This window comes from Henckelia pumila, chromosome 2, assembly GCF_033568475.1.
Source record: "Henckelia pumila isolate YLH828 chromosome 2, ASM3356847v2, whole genome shotgun sequence".
Taxonomy (NCBI): Eukaryota; Viridiplantae; Streptophyta; class Magnoliopsida; order Lamiales; family Gesneriaceae; genus Henckelia; species Henckelia pumila.
Window position 1 is genome coordinate 138,713,336 of NC_133121.1, and position 14,489 is coordinate 138,727,824.

Genomic DNA, 14,489 nt, shown 5'->3' on the forward strand with positions numbered 1-14,489 from the left:
AATTAAACTAATTAACTCAATTAAACACTTAGACTTATTAATTAACTTAAAAATAAAATACCCGAGCCCAACTAACTTGACCCGGACCCGAACCCAACTAACATAACCCAATACCCACTGACTTGACCCGGACCACCAATCCGACCCGGACCCATCATTGAAACCCTAAACTCGTCGCCCCTCCTCTATGCCTCTCGGCCGCCCCTGGCCGAAGCTCCGCCGCCCAGACGTAGCCCACGTCTGGGCGGTCCTAACCTGACCAAGGCCCCGACCCCATGCAGCCCCACGCATAGAGGCCGAACCCCCTTCCATCGAACCCTAACCTGCGCACACACAAGGCCGATCTTGCACCAACCCTTTCCTGGGCTCGTTTGGATCGAACCACTTGAGCCACTCGAGTCCAAACCACCCTCACACAGCCTAGGAACCCCTGGCCAGCAGCTGGACGCACCCATGACTAAAAAAACGTGAGCATGATTCAACCCATCCAAGAACAAGGCGCATAACAACAAAACCAATCGATTTTTCTGAAAATTTCTTGAATAATTCTGATAATCACACACACACACACACTCATAAACACTGATATGGCATCAAAAAAATCGAAAGGAAACATGCCTAGCACCAAGATTGAAGAGAAGTAGGCGTAGATAACGATTCCGAGACGACGGAACGATGATCAACCACCTTGAAAGCTTAAAATCGATCTCCTAAGAAGTTTTCTGGCCTGGAACGATGAAGGAGATGAAGAACAAGGGAGGGGGTGGCGGCTGAAGGATTGAACGTAGGGTTGGGGTTTATTTGTTTTTGGGTGATTTTTGATTAATTTAGAATATAGGGTAATTAAAATATTAATAAGGGTTTTAAATATAAAATATACAACTTAAAACTCCAAATAAAAGTTAAGAATCTGATAACTCATTTAAAATCCCGAAATATGAATTTTAGGGAATTTTAAAGGTAATTAAAAGTCAATATTTTGGCTAAATTTGGATAAAAATGGACTCCTAAAATTATATAAAATTAAATACTGATAATTTTAAGGAGATAAAACTCAAAATAATATTTTTGGGCTCTTAAAAGGCTCATGAAATACATTGGATAGAAAGTTGTTATCTCGTCCGTCCACGGTCCCGTCTACGCGATAAATAATTTAAATACCAAAAATCATAAAAATCTCAAATTATGGGTTAAATGCTTGAAAATAAATCTTAAAACATGCACAAATAATTCACATAATAATTTAACCCATAAATCTAAAATTTTAAATAAATAATTTTTCTAATTATGCATGCGAATTTACGTATTAAAATACCGGGTGTTATAATTTATGTGTGAAATATTACTAATGAATGACAATTCAATCATAATATAACAAATTAAATAACAATTTTATTGAAAATATCTTACAAGAATTATAACTATATATTATCGATGAATGCTATTCAAAACTTTTAGTTAAAAGAAGTTATGAAATTAGCTAAATTAATTTTGTTGAGTTAAAACCTGTTAACTTAATATATGTATATGCACATCATTTTAATTAAGTTGTAGATCATTAAATAAAATTTTTCATATATTATCAGATCGTGTTACAGGTAATTCAAATCTCGTTAAAAAAACTATATTGGTTTTTTAAAAATATTTTGAATAACTGTAAATTTTTTTCAATTTAAAAGTAATATATATTATAATAAGTAATCAACACAATAAAAGTTTATATACTCGTGAAATAATTATAGAAAGTGCTGATTTTTTTAAAGGATAAGCGCTCGAAACTTTGGTTTAACATTTTTATTTAGCAACTTTAGATTTCATTTAAAATGTATAAAGAGAACCGCATATTTTATTTTGAATTTATTGATTTATTTGATCGTGTGATAAAATTTTTGGAATGATGAATATAATTGTATATTATACAATATATAAGGGTGCAACCTTGAACTTGTATAGCTTGGAAGCAATTGAAGGTTTGAGGCTGAAATTTGCATCTAAAATTTGATCTATGATAAATTAGTGATGATATTGTAAATTAGTAAAAATTGAAACTTTTGATGAATGAAGCTGGCGAAATTTTTCCCCCATATTGGGCTGGGTTGGAGTTTGAAGCTTTACATTATGGTAAGGTTGTAAATCAAGTATTTATAATCTACTTTATCGAGAAATTATATTAGAAAACAATTCAAACTCGAGATCCGTTGTATGCTTGACGAGCCCGAAAACGAGCTTGGTAACAAGCCCGAAAACGAGCATGTTAACGAACTCACTTATCGAGCATGAAATCAAGCTTTTTAACGAGCCGAACTCGAGCCAAGCTCGTTTAATATAATAAACGAGCTATTAACGAGCCGAGCCATTAGATATACTAAACGAGCCGAATCTCAGCCTTATGATAAAAGCTCGGACCGAGCTTGAGCCTGATACTGTTCGGCTCGACTCGGCTCATTTACATCTTTACACATCACATACGAATTTAATGAAATTTATAATGTGATCTTGCATGTGTGAGCACCACGTGAAAAAATAATCAAAATTATATAAATTATAATTATAAAAAATTGAAATTTGAAAATAGAGATAATCAAAATATACAAAATCAAATATGTTGGAGCAAAATTATAATATTTTCAAATAATAATGTTGATTATGATACTCACTTCTACTACGCGTAGACCTGTCGATTTGGGTTTGGCATGTCGGACCAACCCGCCCCGTCATTAAAAAATGGCGGGTTGAGTTATGTTTTTGCCGGCCCGTCAGGATGCTGACCAAAACGGGTTAACCCGTTTGGGCCGCGGGCCAAGGCGGGGCGGGCTGGCCCACTGTTCGGCCCACAATTTTTTTTACATTTAACAAATTTACATTATAATTAATATTTTAAATATTTTATGTATTATTGACAATTGTTAAAGAATTTATATTTTTTAAAATATTTTATAAATGATTATAAGCTCTGAATGATTTGTTATAATTTACTAGTTATCGTAGCACGTGCGTTGCGTGTGTAACATAATATATATATACATAAAACTTGTGGATCGAAAATCCAATTTTATAAAATAATTATGATTTTTTTTATGATAGTTGAGTTTTTTTAAGTTGAGAAGTTTTGTATAAATTTACTTAGTATAAATTTACTTAAGAGACTTTTCTCAATTGTTTTTACTTAATAGAAAGGCAAAATGGGAAAAAAATTTTGGTACGTCCATGCCACACCAAAAATAATTTTTCTAATGCATTCAACTATTATTATAAAATAGTAGAGATGATAATTTATGTTTAATTGATTATTTTAAAAATATTATATTATTTATAATGAATAATTTATTGTTAATGAGTTTTTAAATATGTATATCATTTATAATAATTTATGTATGATTTTTTTAATTTTTTTTCATATTTTTCTAAAACTTTTTAATTTTTTTTAATTTTTATAGCGGGTTGACCCAACTAACCCACAACCCATGGGTTGGGTTTTGGTATTCCGAACCCGCCATCAATTCGGGCTCATTTTTTTGTTTTTTCTACGAAATGCCTTCCAAATGTGACTTAAAGGCTTAAAGCCCAATTCGGAAACAACAGTAACTAAGCCCAGTCCTTAGAAATATATATGTATGCATCGTATAGAAAACGTTATTAGCCCCCAAGGTTTTAGTCTCCCCCCCTGGAACTAGGGTTTTATCTTTAATTGGCCTGCGGCATAGCAATTTTCCCCATTCTTATTACCGAACTTCGACATGGTACTTTCGATTTTATCGCACAATCATATGTTTTCTTTGTGTGTGATTATTTTGGTTGCTTTCTTTCTGTTTGAACGTCAATTTCCTTGAGCTCCTTATTTTCTCATATCGGCTTGTTTTTGGCTTTTATTCCTGTTTAGAAGGTTACCCAAGCTTTCGAAGGACTGTAAATAGTTTGTACTAGGATTTTAGTGTCTGTTTATGTCGTTTTATTCTGTGGAGAATTTTGTTAAAAGGAATATATCTGTTTTCTTCTGATTTATGAATGCTTTTAAATATGCGTTTTACCCAAGTTTAATTAGTACGGAACATATGGCTGAATTAATGCACCCGTGCGTGTGAACCTGCACACTGCGATAATGTTCTGTTGATGGAGAGAAGCTAGATGCTTGCATTTGGTGATGAATCTATTGTAAAGCTATAAGGCATTCACAGTTTTCTTTGTATTTGGATATTTGGATTAGATTTACTTGATAAGTGGGTCTTATAAAACTTTTGCATCAATTTGATAGGCTATTTTATATTTTCCTCCTGTTATTCAGTGACTGTTTCATAGTCGAAGGAAAATGATTTATTTTTTGTTTGATTCTGAACCCCATAATTTAATCTGTTGGCTTCGGGGAAATATTTTTATATATTTATCTGGTCATTTTTATGACTCTGGCATTAAATCCAGGCTTCCAGGCCAAGGCAGCCGGCAAGGAGACCTGCTGCAGAGGATGAGGGCATGGATCCATCGGTAGGTCTATTTTCTCCCTTATTTTTCTTTCTTCTCTTCCTAATAAGCAATATGGATCGGGTGGGACTTATTTTGTTCATTTATCAAGGCAATCTAGAATCTTTTACTGAATGAAATGTCTTAACTCTTCATGCAGCAATATTATGAAAATAGACTGAGATTTCTTGCTGCTCAGAAGAAATCTGGAAGCAATCCGTATCCTCACAAATTTGAAGCTACATTAACTATCCCTGAATATGTAAAGAAATATGGAAGTTTAAATAGCGGAGATCATCTAGAGAATGTCGAAGAAATAATAGCTGGTACCAAAGACTGTATATATGATTTGTTCTGCTTGTGATAATAGTGCACTACTTTTGATTAATGTTATTGATGTTTTCTTTTGAAGGGCGGTTAATGAACAAACGTTCATCATCATCAAAGCTATTTTTTTATGATTTGCATGGTGGTGGTGCTAAAGTTCAAGTTATGACTGATGCAAGGTAGTTGCATATATTATTCTTTGCTAACAGCATCACTGTTGTGAATATGGACCCCTTTTATTGAAGCCCAAACTCTCTGCCCTATACTGCAGCCCATCCTCTGTGCCCTGTTATCTTCATTTTCCCACATTATCTATTGCTAATCCTTGGATGCTTTGACCATGTTTTATTGTTTCAAAACTCTCTTTTCAATCTACATAATATGGTGGAGCTAGTGAATGCAATCTATATTACAAGATGTCTCATGTAACCAGGAACAATCTCAATTGTGGTTCTGAATGCTAGATAATCATTGAAGAAGCATACCGAATTTTGCATATTCTTTCAGCCAATTCCTCATCGGTGATTACTTGTATAAATAGTTGTATATGGGGAATTATTTTTCCTTTCTTAGAAAGCCCTGTACATAGTCCATTTAACTGAATGGCAATTTTGCAAATTAGTTTCTTATTTCTATTATGTTGTTTCCTGATTCTGATTTCCAATTTTCTGTTTTACAAAGAAAGAAGAAAAAGCGACGAAAGTAAGCTGTTTCTGTGCCAATGATGTTGGAGGATATATCAACACATATTGTGTTTTCTTTGCTGGAATATCCTTATTTTTTAATTTGTGGCATACGGTCTCTCACCATCATCATAATAATTCGTGTAGGTATTCCGAATTAGATGAGGAGGAGTTTTCTAGATTTCATTCTTCTGTCAAGCGAGGCGATATCGTTGGTATCATTGGGTTTCCAGGTTTGTGTCATTCTCATGACTGTGATGAAGGGATCTACGTAATGCAAAACACTCTTCAAACATTACTTGCAAATTTGCATACATCTCTGATAATATGAGTACAAAAACGTTAAGACTCTAAAACAGTGTATACCTTTATGTGTTTTTTAAAATAAAACAATCACCTTCAAGAAAATCGATAAACATATGTTATTTGAAATCTAGATTTAAGTTTTATAAGAATGCACTTGCCCAAGATAAAAAAGTTCACTTTTGTGGAATTTTACTTCAGGTGTGCAATTGAAGGCATTTCGATAGCTGTTGCATGTTTTAGATCTGTTGTTTGCTCCGTGAGAAACAGCACATAGTTTAATTAAACTTTTAGGTATTGAACTAAGGGTTTGTGTTGGTTTGTATGGTATGTGATGCTTGTATCGAATAATGATTTGTTGGCAAATGTTTGTTTCATTCGATATGATGTGTTTGTAATTTAAGGAAGATCGTTTGATATTTAATTGTATGATTTCATGGTTCCTTGTGAAGTGATTAATTATCCTACTCTTGGATGCCACATTTCCCGATTCTTCATGTAATTCTTTAATTTGTAGGTAAAAGCAAAAGGGGAGAATTGAGTATTTTCCCAAAAACATTTGTGGTTCTTTCTCATTGTCTACATATGATGCCACGGCCAAAAATTGGTCTGGGTTCTGACAATGCTAAGGTGACACTTTTTTTCCCAGTTGCTGACCAATTGTTGTTTTAAGTTGCTGACCAATTTAATGAATTAATATGTATGAATTCATGGGCATTGAATTACTCTGGACAGGTAACTGATGTTTGGGTCCCAGGAAGTGGTAGGAATCTCGAGGCTTATGCATTGAAGGACCAGGTACTGAACGGGCATTTATGTGCTTGGTTGTTTTTTATTTATTTATTTATTTTTTATGTTTACCCACACATACACTGCACCCTTTGGGACTTGAATCCAGAAACTAGGTCTTTGGGAAACAATTAATGCACCCTAGACAAGTTAGTATATTACATATGCGTGATGAACTACTAGATAGTTCTACAATATAAACATTACTTGTTTTTCTTTAACTGCATAGCAAGCAAGAAATATCTGGGTTTGACCATGAAGTATTTTTCTTGTCATCACTTCAGAGGACTTACTCCATGGATTCAATTTTAGTAACAATGTTTTTGATAACTTTTAATTATCTTCTCTCAAGTTCTGAATTGCAGAGCGTTCCGCATAAAAATGAAAACTTCGAGTTTGTGATTTGAGATTTACATATCTATTTACTGAATTTATAACCCAAACACTTTATCAGCTTGATATCTTTTGTGATATTGAGGCTAAGAATCATTGTTTTGTTTTCCAGTCCGCGTAGTAAGGTCAATGAAAAAAGAACGTTTCAAAACTAAGCATTATAACACTAATACTTGGGCTTTTCTTTATTGTTCAACGTGGACACCTGATCCCAGGTTTGTTTTTAATTTGCTTTAACAACTTATCTTTACAGTGCACAACCCCTTGTGGCCTGTATGATTTTTTTAATTCATCCGTTCAGTTATATCTGCGCTTAATTTAAATGTATTCATACTGTGTCCATCTATGTGAAACCTGTTTACGAGTAGTGGAACATTTCATACCAGGAAACACGGTATAGGCAGCGTTACTTGGATTTGATGGTTAACATGGAGGTTCGGGAAATATTCAAGACCAGGTCAAAAGTTATTTCTTACATCAGAAGTTTTCTTGATATACGAGATTTTTTGGAGGTATGCGTAGTTTAAAATGATGTTCTGTCAGTAGCTTGGTTATATGCTTTAACTCAAATTTCTTCATGTTTGTTTTCTTTAAGGTTGAAACGCCCATGATGAACATGATTGCTGGAGGGGCTGCTGCCAGACCATTTGTGACCCATCACAATGATCTCAACATGAAACTTTTTATGCGTATTGCACCTGAACTATATATCTCAAGGAGTTAGTTGTCGGTGGCTTAGACCGTGTTTACGAAATCGGCAAACAATTCAGGAATGAGGGGATCGACTTGACTCACAATCCTGAATTTACTACTTGTGAGTTTTACATGGCGTTTGCGGATTACAATGACTTAATGGAGAGCTTACAGAAGAAATGCTCAGCGGTGAGTACCAAATATAGGTTATTGTTGGCTCGAAGAAGTTGCTTCTGTCTTGGAGTTTGATGAACAAATTATGTGGGGCAGGAATGATCAAGGAAATTACCGGTGGCTATAAAATTAAATATCATGCCAATGGATTGAATGTGGATCCCATTGAAATCAACTTCACTCCTCCTTTCAGGTTTCTTGATTAGCTTGTTCATTTACATCCCATGCATTTCAATATCAATAATATTTAACTCGCAATTTTTCTTTTTTTCCTTTACAGGAGAATTGATATGATAGATGAATTAGAGAAGGTGGCAAATCTTAGCATACCCAAGGACCTCTCCAGTGAAGAAACCAATAAATATTTGGCGGATGCGTGCTTAAAATTTGAAATCAAATGTCCCCCTACTCAAACAACTACTAGGTTGTTGGACAAAGTAAGATATTCTCTTTTCTTTTATTTTCTTTGAATTTACATGAGAAAACATGGCTATTACCTCACATTTTTGACTGCGTTATTGCACAATGGGCTTGTGGAGCTGAAAATATTATCGAGGGCCCATGCTGGTGTAGACTTGAAAGTTTTCATATGGACTTACTTTCTCTAGGGCCCGTCAGTTCCTTCTCCTGTGATCATAACCTGTGAATTTAAGTGTGGCATTGTTATCATTTTCATATTACTTTGTTCGAATAAATTTGAATGACATTAGTCACTGAGTATTTGATCAAATACGCGGAAAATAACATTGGGCTTTTTGGTTGCTTGTGAAGATCCATCGGTCTACTCTTCTATTATGTCCATCACTGCCTAACTCACATCTTTTTCTCTCATTAACTGCCTTAAAACTTTTACGAAAATACAGCTTGTGGGTCATTTTCTTGAGGAGACATGTACAAATCCCACTTTTATTATCAATCATCCCGAGATCATGAGTCCATTGGCAAAATGGCATAGGTCAAGACCAGGCCTAACTGAGAGATTTGAGTTGTTCATCAACAAGCATGAAGTAAGTGGTGTCATCAGATATCTCGTTAATCCGTTTCTTTATTGCTATTTATTTCCTTTAGGGTTTGCATTTCTGACTTGCCTGTATTTCTATCTCTCGGTTTTCAATTTGATAGCTTTGCAATGCATACACTGAGTTGAATGATCCTGTCGTACAACGCCAGCGTTTTGCTGATCAGCTGAAGGTATGAATATTTATGAAACCTAGAGTTTATGTAAATTTCGATATTGTAGGATTCTGAAGGAACTTCTATCTTAAACTAGGACCGCCAATCGGGTGATGATGAAGCAATGGCCTTAGATGAAACGTTTTGTACTGCTCTTGAATATGGGTTACCTCCCACTGGTGGTTGGGGGTTGGGTATTGACCGACTCACAATGTTGCTGACCGACTCACAGAACATTAAGGTTAGTGTTTGTTATCACTACGATTCCAAGAACAATAATTTGTTTTTCGACTTTTTCTTCTTTAGCTTCTTACTCATCTCCTTACACTCTCCTACCTTAATAATTTGTTCACTCATCACTATGAGCAGCAAGTTTTGCTATTCCCAGCAATGAAACCACAAGATGAACCTTTGACCAAAGAAAGGTACAAATTTAGCGCTCCGGATTTTTCTTATTGTATCTCTTTATTGTTCTAATCTCCATTTTGATCCTCCCTCGCTGCCCCAGAACATGATGCTTACTTTCTTTCATTTTATAAAATTCAAGACACATGGTCATGTAATATTCATGTAAAAGCCTGCAGTAAACATCCTATTTTTTAATGACATCAACAAATTGTAATTTCTGCAATTTTCTTACCAGTAACGCAAAATCACCGGATGGACCTCTTCTTTCTCAAGGTAATAGAATCTATTATTATTTGTAAAATTATTTAGCACTGTATTAAATTTCTGTTCTGTTAGGGTTGCTTTATGGCAAATTTTATGTTATATTTGTGCTCATTTTTTCGCTGATTCCGATGTGATTTTGAAACTCCTTGTTTATGCATTTACATGTACAGGGTATACTAGATGATGAAAGAATGAAATTTCGTTTTTCCCGGATTTACATTGTTGCTTCTTTCCCTAAATACAGTAAAGATGATTGATTAACGCTGTGTTTGGAATAACGGATTTACATGGAATTTGGTGGAATTTGGAATTGAAAATACCGTTTAGTGTTTGGCAAAACGAGATTTTAAAACGTGATTGGTATTTGATAGGATTTCATGGGATTTCATTTAACTAAGTGAAATCCTTATAAAACTGGTCAGATTTCATGGGATTTCAAATTAAATTATTTTTAATAATAAATATGTTAGTTATAAATTTTAAGTTTTTTTCAAATTTTTTTTACAAAATATCATTTATATAAAATTTATACTATCAAATTTTAAAATATATTTTAACCATTTTGCCAAACATCAAAATGAAATTTCAATTTCATGTATTTTAAATTCAATTTCAAATCCAAATCCAATTTTAATTTCAATATTTTTTAGGCAAGTAAGAATTTAAATTTTCCAATTCTAAATTCACATAAACTTTTCAAGCAAGTTCTGATTTCCAACAAATTGCTCCTGTGTTCGATGGAGTTGAGATTTAAAAAGACGATAAGTTCATATATAGTAATAATTTTCGTAAATGTAATACATCTTATGATACGCTGATCACAAAATATCCAAATTAAATGCTACATCTTAGGGTTATGGGTCGACAAAAAGGTCATCTTATCTTATAATTAAATAAGGGCAATTAAGTTGATTAGATCACATATTAAACATCTCCATTTCAATCCTATTACGCGTATAAGTTGCGAGTCTTTTTTTTTTTTTTAAAGGTCTGATAAATAATTATTCACACGAAAATGTCCAGTCATTTGTTACAAGAACAAAAAATCAATGTGAATAAATACCATCAATCCACTCAATTTCAGACAGAAAAAAGAGCCTTTCGAATTAAATTATGTGTAATTTCATTCGCTTGTCGACTCATGATGGATAGCAATGTCAAACGATTAAAGTACACAAAACGCATCATATGATGAATAGCATTAGCATACACAAAACGCTTCACGTTTGAACATAAGTGGATGGTAGAGGAGTATTTTTCGGAGTGTTTCAAACAATGTCTCTTGATGTTGCCAACACATAATTGGTCACACTTCTTTTAAATAAAACAATTTCTTAAAACAATATATGTCATGCATAAAATTAATGTTAGATGCAATGCCTTGTTCAGGTGTTTGTTTCATTTAGGGAATGTAAAATATTCCAAGTTCGATTAAGTTAATGCTCCTTTAATGCGGCTCGTTAGTTCGTAAACAGTTTGTTGTTAGGCTTGTGAGTCAGTTCTTAGATGAACACATAATAGTTGACATTTGATTTATATATTTTTCACAAATAAAAAGTAAATATATAAAAATATATTAATTAGAATAAAACTAAAAATTTTAATAAGAATATTTTATTTTTTTTCCAATATAAAATCTATTTTTAATGAATATCTAAACTTATAATTTATATTTATTAAGTTTATTTAGGCTCTATAATAGCTCGAATAAATATTACTTTTATGTTCAACTTATTATCATTAATTATTTTTTTTACCGAAACAATATATATATTTTTATTTTTATTATGAATAAATATTGTAAATATATGCTGATTTGAGTGAAAAATATTACTTTTTTCAGTCAAAAATATATTTTATAATATATGCTGATTTGACAAAAAAGTAATTATTTTGATTGTAAGTTTGGATCGGGTCGATCATTGTTATAGATATACATATCTGTGAGATCGTTGCACAAAATCTTCTCCCTTAATAAAATTGTAAAATGTATGTATATATGCATATATCTATAATATAATATTGAGTAGGTATCATGTAAGACGAGTCGATCTTCCAATTTTTACAAAGAAAGTATTACTAATCATGTGGTCGGGTCAAATAAGATAATCATTGTTGGAAAACTGTGTTCAGATCAATTAGAATTGATACCCGGTGCAGCGAAATTTTAAAAAGTTATTTTATTAATATGGAACGATTCCATATTTGGGTATCAAAACTTTACGATTAAATTTGTGTAAGTAAAACAAATAATCACTATTAAATATTTTAGCTTGAAATCTCGAAGCGAGATTATGGACACCAACAGAATTTAATCTGCTCTTGTTGTATATCCCAGGAACTGATGAATGAACGTTTCTTCAATTAGGTCCACGAATAGAAAACAAAACCCTCTGATTGACTGCACTAGAAATCAATCAGAAGTTTGCGTAGAGAATAAACAGATATGATCTGTTAATTCAGATTGTAATTTTTCACAAAAATCACAACTCGAATTTTCTCCAAAAGGGACAGAGGATTTCGAAAATCCCCTTGAATAATATAGGCTGAAATTCGAAAATTGCAAGACTGAAAATCTTATGGAATTTTCAACACTGCAGTATATTTATAGATAATTTCTAGTTATAATTGTATCAGGAATCTAACTCCTTAAAGCCCACAATCCATAACTTAAGCCCAACAAGCCAAGCCTGTTATTATATAAATTAATATAAAATTCATCGTGACTCCGATTGATAAACTGATTTCATCAATGTGCACAGAAACCATTTCTGCATCTTTTAGAGTCAAGATAATTTTTCTGAATCCGAATTCAGTGATTTCCAAAAATGCCCATCCCTATGTCATTTTAGGAAATCTCACTCCCTTTAGTTAAGAAGTCCAACTTCTCTTTCATTAAATTTAACTCTTTAAATTTAACTATCTCTACGGGGTTTTAGTAATCCATTACTTGTGTAACCCTCAATGGTTCAGGAATACAGCTAGTCGTGGGCTCACAACTCCTTATGACTCGGAACAACAATTTCCGACTTACCCATCGAATCATGGTAAGAGCGCCTAGCAACATCACCCCATGATTCCCTAGGTATTACTGATAGTGCCTGCAAGAACCAGTAGATTTTGGTTAGCATACAGTACGGTCCCTTCATCCATATATCCCGATCGAATCAACAACTATTGGTATATCGAGAGTTGTTCGAGATTCGATAACTATGCATAACATCTTGGAGATCTATTAGTGACATCGCATGTGTTACTAGGAAAACCCATTAACCTAAAACACATCATGTACTCTGGCCAGAGATTCGTCACACTAATATCTCCTCAGATTGCATAGGATATCCACACTCGCAAGTATGTGGTGAATCCTTGACAACAAAGCATCGACTCCTATATGTGTCGTAATTGTACCCAATCCCGACACCTGATGACCCCAATAGAGTCGATAAACGAGTCAAAGTACAGTACTAGCATATAGAGTCTCAATGATGTTTCAAGTAATAAGGACTAATGGTGTACAACCAAAACCGCGGACTTTATCCACTCGATAAGTGATAACCACTTGGAAAGTCCGAATAGGGTAGTTCGATCATTCATCATATGAATATCCATTTGCATGCTTTGAACATCTCTATGTTCCATACCAATGAAACGTGGTACTCGGCATCACAAATGCTAGTCTCAATCTCGAGCGATACTTATCCTTATTTGCGGACGGCTCAATTGACTAGGAACAGTTTAGAATATACAGTGACTATAAGATGTGTTTCATGATAGCCATCCCCATGTGCTACCACATCTTACATACACTATAGTATATTCAAGGTCTTTATCAAAACAACAATAGTATATCATAATATAACAATATGAAGAAAGATAAAGTCAATGCCATTATAAAAGTATAAATTATATTAAACAAAAGATTGTTTTACATAGAGTCATAAAAGCCCTTAGCCACAAGTTGGCTAACCGGGCGTCCACTCTTTCAATCTCCCACTTGCCCTAAAGCCAACTAGTCATACTACGTAATCCCATTGCTTCGCGATGTTTGTCAAACAATGGTCCTGGCAAGGGCTTAGTAAGCGGATCAGTGATATTGTCTGTAGAGGCCACTCTCTCGACACTGATGTCTCCTCTTTCCACGATCTCCCGGATGATATGGTATTTCCTCAGTACGTGTTTGGACTTCTGATGAGACCTTGGTTCCTTTGCCTGAGCAACGGCACCCGTGTTGTCACAGTACACCGGGATTGGACCAACAGCTTCAGGAATTACACCCAACTCTTGGATGAATTTCCTTATCCAAACCGCCTCTTTAGCAGCAGCTGATGCTGCAATGTATTCTGCCTCAGTGGTGGAATCCGCTGTGGTGTCCTGCTTGGAACTCTTCTAAGAGACAGCACCGCCATTGAGCACGAATACAAATCCAGAGGTTGATTTCGAGTCATCCACGTCACATTGGAAGCTAGAGTTGGTATAGCCTTCCAACTTCAATTCTCTCCCTCCATAAATCATGAACAAATTCTTAGTCTTTCGCAAGTACTTAAGAATATCCTTCACGGCTTTCCAATGCATTTGACCGGGATTGGCTTGGTATCTGCTCGTGACGCTCAGAGCATAGGCCACATCCGGTCTGGTAGATATCATCCCATACATGATACTACCTATGGCTGATGCATATGGCACATGTGTCATCTTCTCTATCTCTTCGTCAGTCTTGGGACACATAGACTTGGATAGAGAAACTCCATGACACATAGGTAGATGTCCTATCTTAGACTCATCTATAGAAAACCTTTTCAATATGGTGTCGATGTAGGTTGATTG

The 14,489-nt window shown here is 34.1% G+C and overlaps 1 pseudogene; it reads left to right on the forward strand.

The window, feature by feature from the left end:
- Positions 1 to 3,625: 3,625 nt before the first annotated feature.
- LOC140881740 (lysine--tRNA ligase-like) lies at positions 3,626 to 9,931 on the forward strand (annotated as a pseudogene).
- The last annotated feature ends 4,558 nt before the right edge of the window (positions 9,932 to 14,489 follow it).